This window comes from Lasioglossum baleicum, chromosome 7 (genome assembly GCF_051020765.1).
Source record: "Lasioglossum baleicum chromosome 7, iyLasBale1, whole genome shotgun sequence".
NCBI classification, from domain to species: Eukaryota; Metazoa; Arthropoda; class Insecta; order Hymenoptera; family Halictidae; genus Lasioglossum; species Lasioglossum baleicum.
Window position 1 is genome coordinate 15,587,899 of NC_134935.1, and position 16,073 is coordinate 15,603,971.

Here is a 16,073-nt window from a genome sequence, read left to right on the forward strand (position 1 = left end):
TTTATCAGTTGAACTTCTTTGACGAAGCAAATTGAATTCAAGGAAAGATGAAACAATAATGTTGCTATTCTATAAATGTTCCCTGATGTTCGGTTCTCCGCAGAGTTTTTGAAGAGTTACGAACCTCGTCTCCAGGAATCTCATAGCCGGGAACACGCACATGGAGACCGTGTGCTCGCAGTTCCGTATTTTCCCCCGGAATTCCGACCGCAATCACGCTACTCGTGTTATTTCAAATTTCAGACGTATTTTGAGGCACCGTGTCGGATCCGCGGAACTTTCCTCTATCAACGGCAACTTCACTTCGTTCTCCTTTGCGAGATAAGATTACACTAGACCAGAAATGGTAATTATACCGGGCGCGTAGAAATCGGAGCGCTATAACTTTCGCGATGTTGCAATTCCCTGGTGATCCAATCAATGGGAGCGTTGACGGTTCGGAAGTTGCTGTTCTCGAGAGATTTCTCGTCTTTTGAATCAAAATTGCACTTACTGGGGATTTTAAATATTTTCTCAAACCTCTGACTATACTTTATTGAGTGCTCAGTGACGTTATTATTTTATATTTTATGTAGTTCTTCAAAAATGCATGTGAACTGAAGCGATTGTCCACGTTGTCGTTCGCCTACTCAAAAGTAGGGAGCTTTCAAAAAATCACAGCTAATTAAAAAGTAAACTTATGAAGCTGGAAATTTTTGTACACATTCTTCAAAACAGTGTCTAAATATTGTAAAAATCTTGTAACCTTATATTCAATCGTTTTGTTCTTAAAAATTCCTAATCATGCGTCTTTCACTCAAAAGTCAACAGCTTCCAAAAAAAGCACAGCTTATTGGAAAGTAAACCTACAAAGCCGAAAATTTTTGTACACATTCCTGAAAACAGTGTCTAAATACTGTAAAAATCTTAACACTTTATATTCAGTCTTTTAGTTATTACTAAACTGCGAATCTTTATGCAAAATAAAAATATCCTGCATTGATTGTGGGAAGCAGGAATTAAATAAAAATTGATTTCATCCCTTACTGACTTTGTTACAATCAAAAGAACATTGCAGTATTCTGAAATTTTCCTAATCCTTTACTGTTTTATATTTCACCCAACCAATTTCTTCATAAATGCATAAAGATCCGCAGTCTAGTTATTACAAATTCCTAAACATGCGTCTTTCACTCAAAAGTTGACAGCATCCAAAACCACATCACAGCTTATTAAAAAGTAAACCTACAAAGCCGAAAATTTTTGTATACATTCCTGAAACCATTGTCTACCTACCCTGAATGTCTTGGAACCCTGTGTTCAGCCATTTAGTTACCAAAAATGCGCAAAGACGTCTTAAAAAAACAATTAAGTCAGAGATACGACCTTTAATCCGATGGAGGGAAAAAATGGCGCTTTGAAGAGACCAAGGAGCGTTTGATTCGTCCCAAGTAAGTATGCGTCCTTTGTGAGATACTTGGCGTGCCGGCCGGAAGTCCGAGCAAAAGGAGATGGCGCGCTGGTCGCCGGGAATTTCGCGAGACTTTTCGAGCTGCGGTTGCCAGCGCGATGGAGTCTGCCGATGAGGATGAGATGTTTCAGATCTCGGCCTCCTTGCTCTCGATGCAAAGACGTTGCTATAGGTCGAACTGGTTCCAAGAGGCTGTCTCTATCCTCCTTCGTCGCTGTGGTAGCAAAGAGCTTGGAAAACCGCAGGTACGCGGCAAAGGAAGTGGAAGATCGAGGAGCTGGAGGCAGAGAAGAATATGAAGCAGAAGAGAATCGAGGGAGAACAGAGCAAAAGGAGCAGAGCAATACGCAGGAATGAACCTGAAGAGAGAGAGAGATCGAGACGTTGGCAACGAAGGATCTCCTTCATCCTTCTGCGATACTCTTCAGTTTTGTTCCGACCTCCTATCTTGGCTGTTCCGCTCCTTTACCGGGCTACCACGCGGCATCGCGATAGATAAAGGCTGCTTCCGGTTTCAAGGAACGCTTTCGGAACTCTATATCGTCGTATGGTTGCTCGGTGCACGAAATAGGAGAGATAGGTTGCTCTTTGCTGTTAATGGATCGGGAGGATAAAGCGGTCGAAGATAGTTGTTGGAATTGAGAGAGAATTTTAGCAGGAATAGGTTAATTATGAGCATCTTGAGCCGAGCTGTTAGTCTCTCCCCAGAAAATTTGAGTTTTGATGGGCGATTTTCAGAACTTTATTTGTTATGGGAGGGTGTGTGAGAAAGGCGTAGCTATAGGAATTTTTAACAAGTAAACGGCTGGATGTAAATTCGGGAAATTTGTACGGTATTTAGACAAGGTTTTCGAGAATGTTCACAAAAAATTTCAGCCTGAAATGTTCATTTTTTAATGAATGGTGCCAAGTTTTTTAGAGGTCTCTATTTGGTTAGTCAAAGTACTGCTTGGTCAGTCACTTCGAAAAGGCGCGTCTTTAGGAATGTTTAACTCCCGAATGACTGAATATAAATTTTTAAAATTTTTATTGTAGTCGGATAATGGCTGTAAGAATATGTAAAAAAAATTTCAGCCAGAAAGGATTACGTTCTAATGAGATATGTCATTTTTTTCGAGAACCCCTACCATGAAAGTCTCTCCATCGATAAGCAGTTTGTAAAATTCTAAGAAAAACTAAAATGAACAAAAGGAGAAGGAGGAAAATATTTCCAACACTTTTACGCGTCCCAGGACGATAGCCCCATTACTTCCCAAAGCCGATATCCCCCGTGGAAGTGGTGTTTATTTAGGTAAAGACCGATTCGGAGCACGTTTGTCCCGGGCGAAACGCGCTCGGTCGGATTTTCGGATCGGGTCCCGCCGGGGAAATCGAATTCCCCGGGGGTGGACACGTGATTACGGCTTGTGGATAATCTCGATATACAGGTGGCCGAGATTATCGGGGGCTCGATGTCGCAAAACTCAGGGTTTAAGGGGGAGCGAGCGTATTTACCGCAAACGCGGGCGGGGCTGCCGCGTTCCCGGCTTCCCGTTGCACAATACTCGAAACCGAAAGTAGCTGTACGTTTCCACGGGCAATTTCGGGCATTCGGAATCTGGACCGGAATTTTTCGAGTTACCTCGCACAATGGGACCAAGGAAAATCCACTTTCCGCCCCGCGATCCTGGACCCCGAAGCGAAAATTGGCTTCGGACTCGCGTGTACCGCGCCGATAAAAGACTTCCGTCGTTTTGCTTCTCTGTCTTCCCTTGTCGAAACCACCCACGATTCTCATTCTATGCTCGCACTCTGCTTCAGAAACGTTCGCTCGCGCACGATCGTTCCGGGATTGACGCACTGTTTTTGGATTTGTTCTCTCCTTTCAGAAATTGGAATTTTAATATTGAAGCTGTGGAGGAGTGGCTATTTCGAGCTACCGTAGTTCTTCAAGGTTTTGTACACGTTTTTGTTTTATAATGCTGCTTCCTCTGAGAAATTGGAATTTTAATATTGGAGCTACAAATGTATTTGAACGCTTTCTCGAGTCTCGAGGAATTGTTGATATTTGAACCATGACAATTTCGTTAATAAAAATAGTACAATATTCATTCTGGTCTAGTTTTACAGCTTGGAACTTCTACTTTTATCAACCATAATTTATTTTGCTTATGACAATTTCGCACGGCGTGATGGGTGGAACACTGAAGACATGTTTTCCCTCGAAAATGCTACCGATTGAAGCGTCCCTAAAAAGGGTCTTTCGCAGATTTGAAGAATAAAGTCTCCCCTTTACAACGACATAAGAAAACTTGATGGTCAATGTTTTTAGTCGTTTTATTAAAGTTCGAGCGAAAGGTGTACGTGCAACTTTACAATGACATTTACACCACCGAATTTGGTTCTCGTTTCTGTTCCATAAAACAGTAAAAAAAAAATCGTACATTAATTTTTAACGTCTCGTTGTAAAGTTAAGTCTCTAGTCTCCAAATCTGTGGAAGATTCATCCACTAAACAAATTCGTTAATATTTTTACAGAAGTTTCAATTTAACCATTTTTTAAGGAAGATGGGTCTCCAGTTTCTCATCAGCTACATCAGTTAAAAATATCTTAGGGGAAAATTAATAATGGTATCCGAAAGTAGAATCTTCATGCTTTAAAATGAGTCCGAGTTTATTGCCATACGATTGTTTTTTACGAAACTACAATAAATTAAATATTGCCGATCCCTTGAAAATCATAAATCTACATAACTCAGAATTTATTATTTTTATTCATTAGAGGAACATTAAACGGGTAAGACAATATACCAATCAGGCGAGAAGGACATTTCATTAAAAACCCGATGTACTTGTCCAATTGTTCGGATTCCGCTCGGCCAATCCGAACAGAGACAGCGTCGCGAACCTAAGAATATTTGAATTCCCGGAGTGGCGATCTAAATACCATTCGCAGCAGCTACGAAACACGGATCGATAACAGAGTCCGGGGAAAGTCGAGGAAATTCGAAACCGATTTTCTCCGCGGGAAGCTGTTATCCGCCGGGGTTGGGGAAACTTTCCCGACTCGGCGAAAGTTGCCCGTTTCTGGGGAACGGTTTTGCATCGGGGAACGTAAAAGCTGCACGAAAAGACCGGGAACCGACGGATAGGCGATCGGAACGGATAGTAAACCGGCCTCGGTTTACCCCCCTTTTTTACCCGACGCGACGACGATCACCGACAGATATTTTATGGCCGCTGTGTGTTGCAGCGCCCGAAGAGATAAAAGTCGATGGTGTTGCTCCGCTCGATGGAAAATCGAATTTTCTACCGCATGATCGAGGAGAACAGCGCGCGATATTGATTGAAATTTTCCGAGACTATGTGAGACACTTCCTGCGAGAACGCTCGGGGACTATGGGTATTATTATCTAGCAGTGGCAGCTGGTGATTTTTCTCTCCCTTTGTTGCATTTTTCTTTCTCTTTTACCTTCTTTTTCCAGTTTTGTTGGTTTTACGATGATTCCGAGAGTGGGCGATTTTTCTTTCTCCTTTTCTTGGTTTATTTTTTCTTTCATTCTCTGTTTTCCTCGGTTCTGGTTTAATGATTATTGTAGGAGTTTTTTTTTTATATGATATCTCTTATAATTTTCGACAGAGATTCCAGTGCCGTTGTTTCCGCAGTTAAATATGTTTCTTCTATCGATCGTATTTGCTGATAATAAATTTTTAAATGTTTTCGAATTATAAAGCAACTTTGCTAATTGTCAAACAAATCGTTTCCGTAGTTCATTGTTTCCAATCTGATTGTTTGCCTAAAGGTGTAAATTGCATTTGAAATGCGTCAATACAGGGGTAAATCGGTTCAAATCACTTTTACGAACACTCGATGCCGCTCATATGAGTGTTGACGGCCGAGCGACCGGCCGGTTAACAGGTTAAACGGTCCCGTGTCCGAGGATAATCGGATTAAGCTGCTCTAGGGGTGAATCTGTGGACATCGTGTCAGTAGTTTTCACGGCAGTGACACTGGGCAGATTTTCTGCGCAATTTCGGCAGCAGAGAGTTCCCAGAGACTCGAATTACGCGGGAGAAGGAGACGGGGATCGAACGGAATTGATTCGTGGTCTAATAAAATGTATATTTAATATTTACAAACATTATCTGCGTATAAAGTGTATATTTAATATTTACAAGCATTATCTGGGAATAAAATATATTTATTATCATTCTTTGAATTCATCCCTTTTCGAAGATAACGCCACAAGAATTGTTTCGTGTGGCGGGAGATTTAAATTATTATAATTAAAGAAAGAAATTAAATCGTCTTTAGAAGGCAAACTGTGTATGAAATAATTTTCAAAAAATACCAACCAACTCGCACATCCAAAAGAAAACTGGTACAAGAAGAAAGAAATAGGAACAGTGTTCTCCTGCACAGATTGCCCAAGAATTGTACGCGCTCAGAAGTGGAGAACCTTTGTTTAGCGGATCGGTTTCCAGAAACAGCAAAAATCCTGTACGCCCTGTAATTCGGTAGCTCGTAGATTGCGCTTTCGCCGGCGAGTTTATCCGACCGGCTGGTTGTCCGTGTTCTAATAAAGTTCGGCTGTGAGCCGGGTGTGCAGCGAAGTGCGCTGCACGTTGTACACAGCCAGACAAGGAGGTGCATACTACACGCGCGGATGCAATACACAGGGCGACCGACGGGAGAGAGAGCGCGCCACTTCAGGAAATTGCGAACCCTTTTTAAACAGGCTCTTTCATCGTCGCCACGGCCGCCCGCGTTTTCCTCCTGATCCATTATCCCCTCCATGCATTATTCATTATTAAACAACTGCTTACGTTCGGGTAAAACGGAAACGGAGAATAAGAACTGCCTCGGCCGGGGAAACGCGTGGGTGGGACCGGGAATCGAAAAATAAGGTGTACGAGACTGTCGAGTACCTGTCTGTGTGTGTACTAGAACTAAAAAATTATTATATTATCATATTTTTAATTTCCGATTGTGGAGATCGCAAGGATGCATCCACTATTAAAGAAATTTTATTCCTTTGGGGACGTATTATTTTAAAGGGAGCATAAAATTTGAAAGATACATTCCGATTATTTTTATAAAGTAAGTTTTGAATCTGTAAATTGTTGAATTTGTGAATTCACTGAAAATTAGAAAACTGAACACTTTTATCAGAGAACAATAGAATTATTTTTATTCCTATCTCCTCCTCTGAGAGTTCGTCGCAGCTCAAACACAAACGTACTTTAAGAAAAAGACAAAGAGGATAGCACAGGCTGAGATAGATCAGAGAAAGGGTGTGACAAAGAGGGAAAAAGAGGGTGAGAAAAGGAGTGAAATAGGGTAATATAGAAAAGAGAGAAAGAGAGAGAGAGTGGCCGTGGAAAAATATGTCGTCCGAGAGAAATATAACGGATCGCCGCGCTGTGCGCCACGAATTCAGATGAATTCGCGTCGTAACCAAGGAATTCCTCGAGATCTTTGGAAATTATTTAGAGCCGAGCACGCGCGCGACTCCGGCAGGAATGGAATTTTCCTGTAGTGCGCGCACGCGCCACTGGACGTCCTCGCAGGACGAGATTTAAAGGACACCGGTAAATAAACCCCGGCCTGGCTCGATTTTTCATGCCTTTGTCTCATACTTGCAATTCTGGTCTCTTCCTTCTCCTCGCTGTGACCTCTTTTGGTAGCCCTACATTTCATCCAAGTAGTTCCACTATTTTTCTGTGGCTTTTGTAATCCACTACAATTTCTTCCAGAGTTCCCACAATTCTTCTGTTGCTTTTCTAATTGACTCTCAAATTTTTCCAAGGTTATCACCATTTTTTCAAGGCCCCTTTTTCTGTAGCTTCTGCAACTTTCCTGTGAGCCCCACAATTTTATTATATACTTTCTTATCGTTTTTCCACCTGTCGAACATTATCTGTCCCCTTTTGCTAGCCCTACAATTTACTCGTAGCTCCTTTAATTTTTCTGTAGACCCTACAATTTTTCTGTTGCTTTATAATATTTTGCCCTACAATTTTAGTATAGCACTAAACTCTTTCCCTGGTTTTTTTGGTAGCCCTACTGATCGTATCATTTTTTCGTGGGCCTCGCAATTTTTCAATTAATTCTAAATTTTTTCCTGAACTCTTTGTCTCATACTTGCAATTCTGGTCTCTTCCTTCTCCTCTCTGTGACTTCTTTTGGTAGCCCTACAATTCATCCAAAGTTCCACATAGTTCCACTATTTTTCTGTGGCTTTTGTATTCCACTACAATTTTTTCCAGAGTTCCCACAATTTTTCTATTGCTTTTCTAATTGACTCTCAAATTTTTCCAAGGTTATCACCATTTTTTCAAGGCCCCTACAATTGTTCTGTAGCTTCTGCAACTTTCCTGTGAGCCTCACAATTTTATTATATACTTTCTTATCGTTTTTCCACCTTTCGAACATTATCTGTCCCCTTTTGCTAGCCCTACAATTTATTCGTGGCTCCTTTAATTTTTCTGTAGGCCCTACAATTCTTCCGTTGCTTCACAATATTTTGCCCTACAATTTTAGTATAGCACTAAACTTTCCCTGGTTTTTTTGGTAGCCCTACTGATCGTATCATTTTTTCGTGGGCCTCGCAATTTTTCAGTAGATTCTAAATTTTTTCCAGGACTCTTGGTCTTCTTCGACACTTTTCAGTGGCTCTACAATGTTTCAATTGATCGTATTAATACCAGATCATTGACTCTGCTATATTTTTATACAAGTTTCGAACAGTTATAATACTCGTACACTAAAACAATCTATAAAGACAGTAGAGTCATGCGATCCGGCTTAACTCGATTTCGACCAAAGCGTACCATAGACTGGAGGTTCTATCCATCCTATCCATTTTGCCGCTTCTCGGTCGCGATTCGACGGTTTCTGCGCGAAATTCTCCGGGTTTCTAAGACGATGGACGGATAAATATTGAGCAGCCCCCCAGGGGACCGAACGAGATGGTGTCTAGACACCGTCAGACACAGTCACGATCGGGCCTTGTCGTTGAATCGACGGTAATAATGCCGCCTCCTTTTGATCCCCTCGCCTTCTTGTCCCGTCGCCATGGGCAACCGTGAGCAGAGAGACACACACCGTTCCCTAGCGAACTTCTCGAAAAATATTCGCCAAGGAATCGACTTTTACACCGGCCCTGTGTCTTTCGGCTAAGAGCTTCCCCCCCCCCCCCCCTTGGGGAATGGCTGTAACCCCGTTAGGGTGGCGCACGCCTAACAGCCTTGCCGCGAGTCGACGGTGTTTGCGAAACCGAACGTGTGTGTTCGATGGCGAACAGGTGGTGTTCTGGGTACTTGACAGGCGGAATGAATCGTTCAACGAAGCTTTTATGGGAGTGGGTTTCGAGTGAGCTTTTACTTTATGGGTTTCTCAATTTTAACATTTTACTTTATGGATTTTTGCATGTTGACATTTTACTTTGCGGATTTTTCCGTTTTAACGTTTCACTTTATGGATTTCTCAATTTTAATCGAAAATATCTTAACAATTAATTCTTCTAACACACTGTGGTGAATATGGACTGTTTAATTGGAGGAAATCTATGAATTGTTTACAGTGCTTGAAGAAAATTTTGCCACCTACTTGAAGATTCAGTAATTATTTACTGGGCGGAGTAAACGCACAGGAAGCGACTTGCGTTGCCTGTTCTCTAGGCATAGTAAAACATTTCTTTTGTGCGTTATCTCTATTGTGTTCCTTTCTTTGTAGATATAGGGTTCCGAGGTGACGGAATAAATGAGTTCAGGTCCATAAAAGATGTATTAAGGTCAAAGGGGAGCGAACAGAATAAAGAAGATACCGTTATACACATTCTCCGAATCTTCCCAGGCTCTCCCGCATTAGCGCGGAAAGGGGAAGAAGTTCGCCAAAAATACAAATCCCGGGCGAGAGAAGTTTCGTAGAAGCGTCTTCTTCCCGCACGGTCTCGGAACGAGAGGATTTAGCGGAATTCGAATAACGTTCCCTTCGTCCTACGCCGCTGAGAAACCCTTCCCAGATTCCCCTTCTGTAAACGAATAGAGTTTGGGGAAGTTTAAGAAGCCAAACTTGACGGCTTCGGAGAACTTGCGTCGTCGGCTAGCCACGGGCAAGGTAAACGAGACAACGTTTGAGGATTCGAACAATCTCCTTTGCACTTTGACTCATCCCCACACGAACGATAAACCCTTCTAATAAGTCTTGAGAACGTGAGAAACTAAAAAATGTTCAATATCATGTTCAATATCGTCGATTTTCATAATGTCCAAATATAATGACAATACAAGATGTCTCAGAAATGTACTTACTTGTAAGGAATTCCTGGGATCATTTGAAGTAACTTTTTCCTTTGCGAAAATGTTCTCCGCTGCTTGGAAGTGGTTTAAAATTCGATTACAAGATTTCACGCATACAACAACAACAACAACAACTCGGCAAGCTAATATAAGCGTGGTGAAAACACGGACCAATCAAAGAGCGCGGCTACTTTGAAATATACCGACTCGGTCAAGTTTTTTCGTGAATAATTCGTTCAGCGAGTCACGCAGAAAATTTTCTAGCGGAAAAGTTATTTCTAGACTGCGGATTTTATGCATTTATGACAAAAACGGGCACGTACGATATAAAACGGTGGACATGTTAAAAATATTTAAGGACATCAATGTATTAGTTTCATTTTAATAGGATAATTAAAAGAAGAATACAATTTTTATTTGGCTCCTGTGTCGTGCAATCGATGAGAACATTTTTTATTTTGCATAAAGATGCGCAGTCTAGTTATTCCAAATGACGTCAGGAATCACCCCTTCCAAGAAAGTACAACATTATTGGGACACCCCGTGGAACGCTAACTCGCTAAATTGCTTAGATTATGTGTGTTTGTTAAATCTCCAAATTCTAGAATTATTCAAGAATTAAGCGTGTATCTAGCTCCCATCTCTTGCAATTGACACAGAAAGATTTTTATCTTGCATGAAGATCGACAGTGTATAAATGTCTAGCTTTGTACAATTATCGGCAGAAGTCAGTATGCGAAACACGAAGCAGCGGAAACACAAGGGTGCCAATCAGATGGTAGATTCCTAGATTGCCGAAGAAGTCTACGATTATTGATCTATAGATCGCAAGCACGTGCCGGTCGCACGCTTTGTTTGGAGCGGATCTGCGTTCATGACACGACAGCGAAGGGGTTGAGGCTACAATGTACAGTGGGGTTACGCAGTCCGCTAATATCGGCCTTGCCACGCACACCTGAACCCGTAATCGTGCATAGATCACAAGCGAGCTGGATCATCGTGGCCGGCAGCGTCCGCACGTGCACGCACCGCACCGTGAAAGCGTCGAGATGACTTATGCGGAGCTGCACGCACACACACACACACACATGGCTGTCGGCTCGAAAGTGCTTGAATTATTTCCTGGCACGTGACCTCGATCGTTAACCCTCACGCGGCGCTAATTACTTTATCCGAACGATCTTGGAAAGTCGCGGTTTCGGCGCGTCGATTAACACTCTGATCGCATATTCCACTTGGTTGGTACAATGTCGGTTTCCCATGCTTTCTGAATGACGATATATTTCTTTTTTGTTAATGAAATACAAGTACAATTCAAATCATGAGTACTTTATACAGGGTGTTCTGAAAATGTACTTCCTTAAACATTAAGGACGATGCCCAAGGTAATTTGAAGTTATTTCTTCCTTTGCGAAAACCTTCACCGAGGTGTTGTTTCGGAGCAGAGTTGGGCAAAAATTTAATCAACGATTGATGAATAAATTTCTACTTCAATCGTTAATTGCGATTTACGATTACATTCCTTTCCATTCAAATCCAGAAAACAATCGTCAAACGGATAATTGATTAATGATTAACTGCTGAAATTTCGAAATGAAATACGGAATGAAAACCATATGATTACTGAAAAGAATGTAAACTGAGTTTAGGTGTATCGTCATTTGGTTTATAATACAAACTCTGTTTACGTGCTTTTATGTTTCTTTTTCGATGATTTCTTTTTTAAATCAACTATTGGCGATTAACTTCATCAATCGATTGAATCATTGGTCGATTTTTCAATTATTACCTTTTTTAATCGTTTACATTAATCAATCAATCTTGATTAAAATATTAATCGATTAATGCCCAACTCTGTTACGGAGTTATTACCGAAAACACGGACCAATCACAGCGCTGAATGTTTTTCGTTCATAACTTCGTAACAAAAGCTACTTCCAATGATCTCAGGAATCACCCCCCTTAAAAAAATTGACATTTTGGAACACCTTGTATAGCTTTTAACATTTTCTACAATTTGTAAGTTTATTTATCCAATTTATAGAGGAGTAATCAGATCAAATTCCACCGTTTTAAATCCAATCACTAAGAACGACATCTATTCGTTGCCAAGCGATGCACTCGCAAATTGACATGCAACACGTGAATGTTGACTCGTCCAACTAAAACGTGCAGTAACTTCGTTCCCCTTGCGATCTTTCCCGGGGACTTCCGACGGTACAGTTTTCCGATATCGGACTTTTGACTGGGATAAGGTCAGAATTGATTTTTCGAGCTCGTTACACGAGAATGACTTCTTAAAGCAGGGCAGGAGGAGGAAGATGGAGCGGTGGCAAGATTGCAGAACACGTTCGTCCCCGACGGAAATATCTACTTAAAGACCCGCCTCCCCTCGAGTAACCTACTAATCCGTTTACCAAAGGATAGAACGACTCCTGTTCATTTTGTTCATTCTGTTCACTCTGTTCGCGTCTATAACCCCCTCGAAGCAGTCGCCTATTCCTCTTATCCCTTCCAGCAATCGATGAAATACAACCCGTGGCAAAAACTATTCGATCACACTCAAAAATCGCATAATTCGCATAATATTACGGTTAGTGTACTAAAGAACGGGTGAACAATTCTTTTATAATTAGTAGTTTCTCGCATTTGTTGACATTTTTCATAAATTTTATGTATGCATACGAATTTAGATCTGCAAAAGGCACAATTTAAATGTTCATTATAGGCACAGATAAAGAAGTTAGAAATCCTGATCTTCCACCTCTAAATTTCGAGCAATTTCAAAAATTTTTTTATACATTACTGTTGTAATCCTAATCTCTCAAAAAAATCTCGTATCGGTTCAATTTTAAAAAAGGTAATTTTTTAAATTTGAATCACCATCAGCGACCACACTACACAACAGATAAAAATGTCTACCGAAAATCCTTCAAAAAATGTCAGAAATTGAACTACAAGTGGGTGTACAAAGTATTCGTACACCTTTTAAAAACTAACAACTCTTTTATAATTGTACCAAACGATCAGATGTTTTGCAAGCAATTAGAAGCATTGGTTTACTAAATGATCTGCAAAAAAGATTTTCCAAAAATTACAATTTAGATGTAATTTGGGTACTTAATGGAAATTTAAAATACATGTTTTGTAGATCTATGTTAGTTATACACGTGCTGAAAATTTCATCGTTTCATTTCAACATTTCAAAACATATATTTGCAATTTTCATTGAGGACCCACATAAGAAAGTTTTAAAAAAATCCCTTTTTATTTTTGCATGTAACCTCGTGAATTATAAGTTTCGGAAAATCATTTTTGTCATATCATTTCGTAAACCTAATTGATTATAAAAAATTGATTATAAAACTTCTAATTGATTATAAAAGATCAGGTCGTTCGATACCATTATAAAAGAGTTGTTAGTTTTTAAAAGTTGTACGAATACTTTGTACACCCACTGTAAGTCTTTCAAAACCAAAAGTCGTATCACCCCGGCTGTGCACCAAGGAAAAATTCATTCCTAATAACAGCAACAAAACTAAAAGACAGGGGGCGGTTTCACTGGAGAATGAGGATTCGAGGAGCAGGTTTTGGCGAAAGCTCGCAAGACAGGAAGAGGGACCAGGGTCCCAAAAACGGTGGCAAGACACCGGTAATTATTCTGGTCGAAACCGGGCGGCGTGTATCGCGGTTTTTGCAATCAGGCTCGTCGTGTACAGGGACGTCGGACGGGAACGACTTCCGACTTCCGTTGCACGTGACGCGAACATATTATCGCCGTGCACATAACTCTGCATCTCCTCCGCGAGGGGCCGGGCTTTTACCGGAAATTCCAGTACACACGGGTACAGATAAGCGTGATAATTCACCGTCGCGCGCTGCAGCAATTTTTTCCCACCCCTCCCGGCGCACGGCTGACGAAACCAGAAATTGCACGTAAACCGTGAATATTGCCACACCCCCCCCCATTCTCCCACGCAATGAGCGAACACCATCCACCCCATCGGACAAACCATACCAACCGTTCGTTCCTTTTGCGCGTTGTTTGCGAGAATCGCATCGGTGCATGGATGCACCGGTGCAGCCTGCTCTCGATAATCTGTCGTCTGCGAATCAAACAATTTTATGACGTTGTTTGTGGCTCGTATTTAGATTCCTGGCTCATTTTTTTCATTTGCTTCTGAGCCGATTTGTCATTGTTGGGGGTGTAACGAAGTTTTAGGGGTGTCATGCAATATATTTTGGTTCGTGTATTTATTTCCGTAGCGTAAATCTTTGACTGCGGATTTTCATGCGAAATAAAAATATTGGAAATCATTTGTGCTAACAAGAGATTCCATCCCTTAATAATTTTCTACGATTGTGGCGTATATGGATATAGCGAGGGATATTTTTGCAATATTTTCGAATAATTGCTGTATCATATTTCAATGAGGGATTTTTGCGAGGCAGGTTTTTAGATTTTTATGGCAGGAGCGAATATTTTCGGTCACTGAAAAAGTCGGTAGCACAGGCAAGAATAAACCTGTCACAGAAAATTTAGGTCAGCTTTAATGTACTTAAAAGCATGTTCGCGATATTTTCGTGAAAAAATGTTAAACGAATCGTTGAATAATGTATAATGAAATGCAGTAAACCGCTATTTAAAATCCTTTTTGTTGAATAAAAAAAATTAATCGCTGAACAATTCAGTAGTATGAACGACACGCGTAGACCAGATGCAGAATTACGGTCAATTTTAACATCGCGTATCTCAAAGTACGTCAGCGTTGTTTTCATTTAAAAAATACTAAATGGATGCTTGAACAATACGTAATCAGATGCACCAAGCCGCTTTTTAAAATGTCTTTTTATCCCCGTGGGAAAAATGAACCACTCAATAACTCGATAGACGGTCAGTATATAGGCCTGTCGGATTTAGGTCATTTTTAATGGCACGTATCTCGCGGTGCGTCCACATTATTCGCATGAAAAAAATCCCAGGAGAAAGATCGATTAATGTACAATAAGCTGTGTCGGAGATCGTTTTAAAAAAATTTTTTCCGTTCTCGTGCAAAAAATAAATTACTGTGTAACTCTGTAATCGCCATTTAGACTTGCCACATTTAGGTCACATACAACGTCATGTATCTCACAGTACGTCCACAATATTTCCATTTTAAAAATACGGTATTGAGAAGCTCGAACAGTACACAACAACCTCTCGCAAACCGCATTAAAAAATCGTTTTTTGTTCTCTCACAAAAAAATTGTATCATCGAATAACTCGATATCGCGGACACCGTTTAGCTTTGTCCCGAAAGGTCCAGCTTCACCAGCGCATATCTCGAAATCCACTGACTGTATTCCCACGTAAAAAATACGATATTAAAGTTCAAAGAGTACGCAACAACCACAAACGTCAGTAAAAAATCTTCATCGACTCTGCCAGAAAAAAATCCCAAACCGGGTCCAGTAAGCTACGTTGAAGTCCGGTCAGATCGCTTGTCCATCAGTTAAATTCGCGAACCTCCTAAACAAAAGGCACAAAAGAGTCCCGGTGGTCGGACTTATCAGAGCTTTCCACCGAGTTTCCGTCTAGCGAAAGCGAAGTGCCTGGCGCGCAGAGCAAAGCCGGCGTGTCCGCGGTGTCTGTTCCAATTCGCTGTTTCGCGTTTCTGAATGGAGTTTGGTCGATAATCGTCTCGCGGATCATCGGCGTTTAATGGAAACGCCTCGGAAACGAGAGCCACACCGTGTTATTTCGCGGGAACAATGGGCTAACGGTATTGCTGCTCGCGTGCCCGGCTAGCATTAATATTATTACGAAAATGGTTTGTTACGCGTTCCAACTGTATATTCTCGAAGCCACTTTTCCGGAATATTTTCAGGACTACTGTACTATTTTTTAAGCGAAAATAATCAAAATTGCACGATTTATATATGTATAATTAATCGACACAGATTTTCTAGACGTATTTTTTGAATTTCCAATATGGGATCACATAAAACGTTGTAAAATACGACTTTTAATATATCTGCAGTTTCAACCAATTTTTCAAAATTTTTTCCCGCGTCATGTGCTACACTAATTGTTCTTAATTTTCAGAAAAATCCAAGTCGTATGGTCCAATATTTAAAAAGCGATCTACATCACAATTAAATTTTCAGTACAATACAATTAAATTTTATTTAATATCATATTTATAGATATTTCATATTTGTACAAATGGTACAGAGAAAATGAATCTATTCGAATCTATTATTAATACAATTTAATAGATTTATTCTCTATGCTCCAGTTGGACAAATATTAAATATTTATAAATATAATATCAAATAAAATTTAATTGTATCATTT

General features: G+C 40.5%; 2 protein-coding genes across 7 annotated transcripts in view; both read left to right on the forward strand.

Moving 5' to 3' along the window:
* The window catches only part of LOC143210821 (uncharacterized), a 313,009-nt gene that overhangs the window by 42,217 nt on the left and 254,719 nt on the right, over window positions 1-16,073 (forward strand). The gene's annotated exons all lie outside the window — the stretch shown is intronic.
* LOC143210844 (uncharacterized) overlaps window positions 1-16,073 on the forward strand; it is a 113,397-nt gene that overhangs the window by 16,100 nt on the left and 81,224 nt on the right. For all 4 annotated transcript variants that reach the window (XM_076428069.1, XM_076428070.1, XM_076428068.1 and 1 more), the window contains exon 1: window positions 1-16,073. This exon is cut by the window's left edge and continues 16,100 nt beyond it; it is cut by the window's right edge. The gene's annotated coding sequence lies outside the window, so the exon portion shown is untranslated.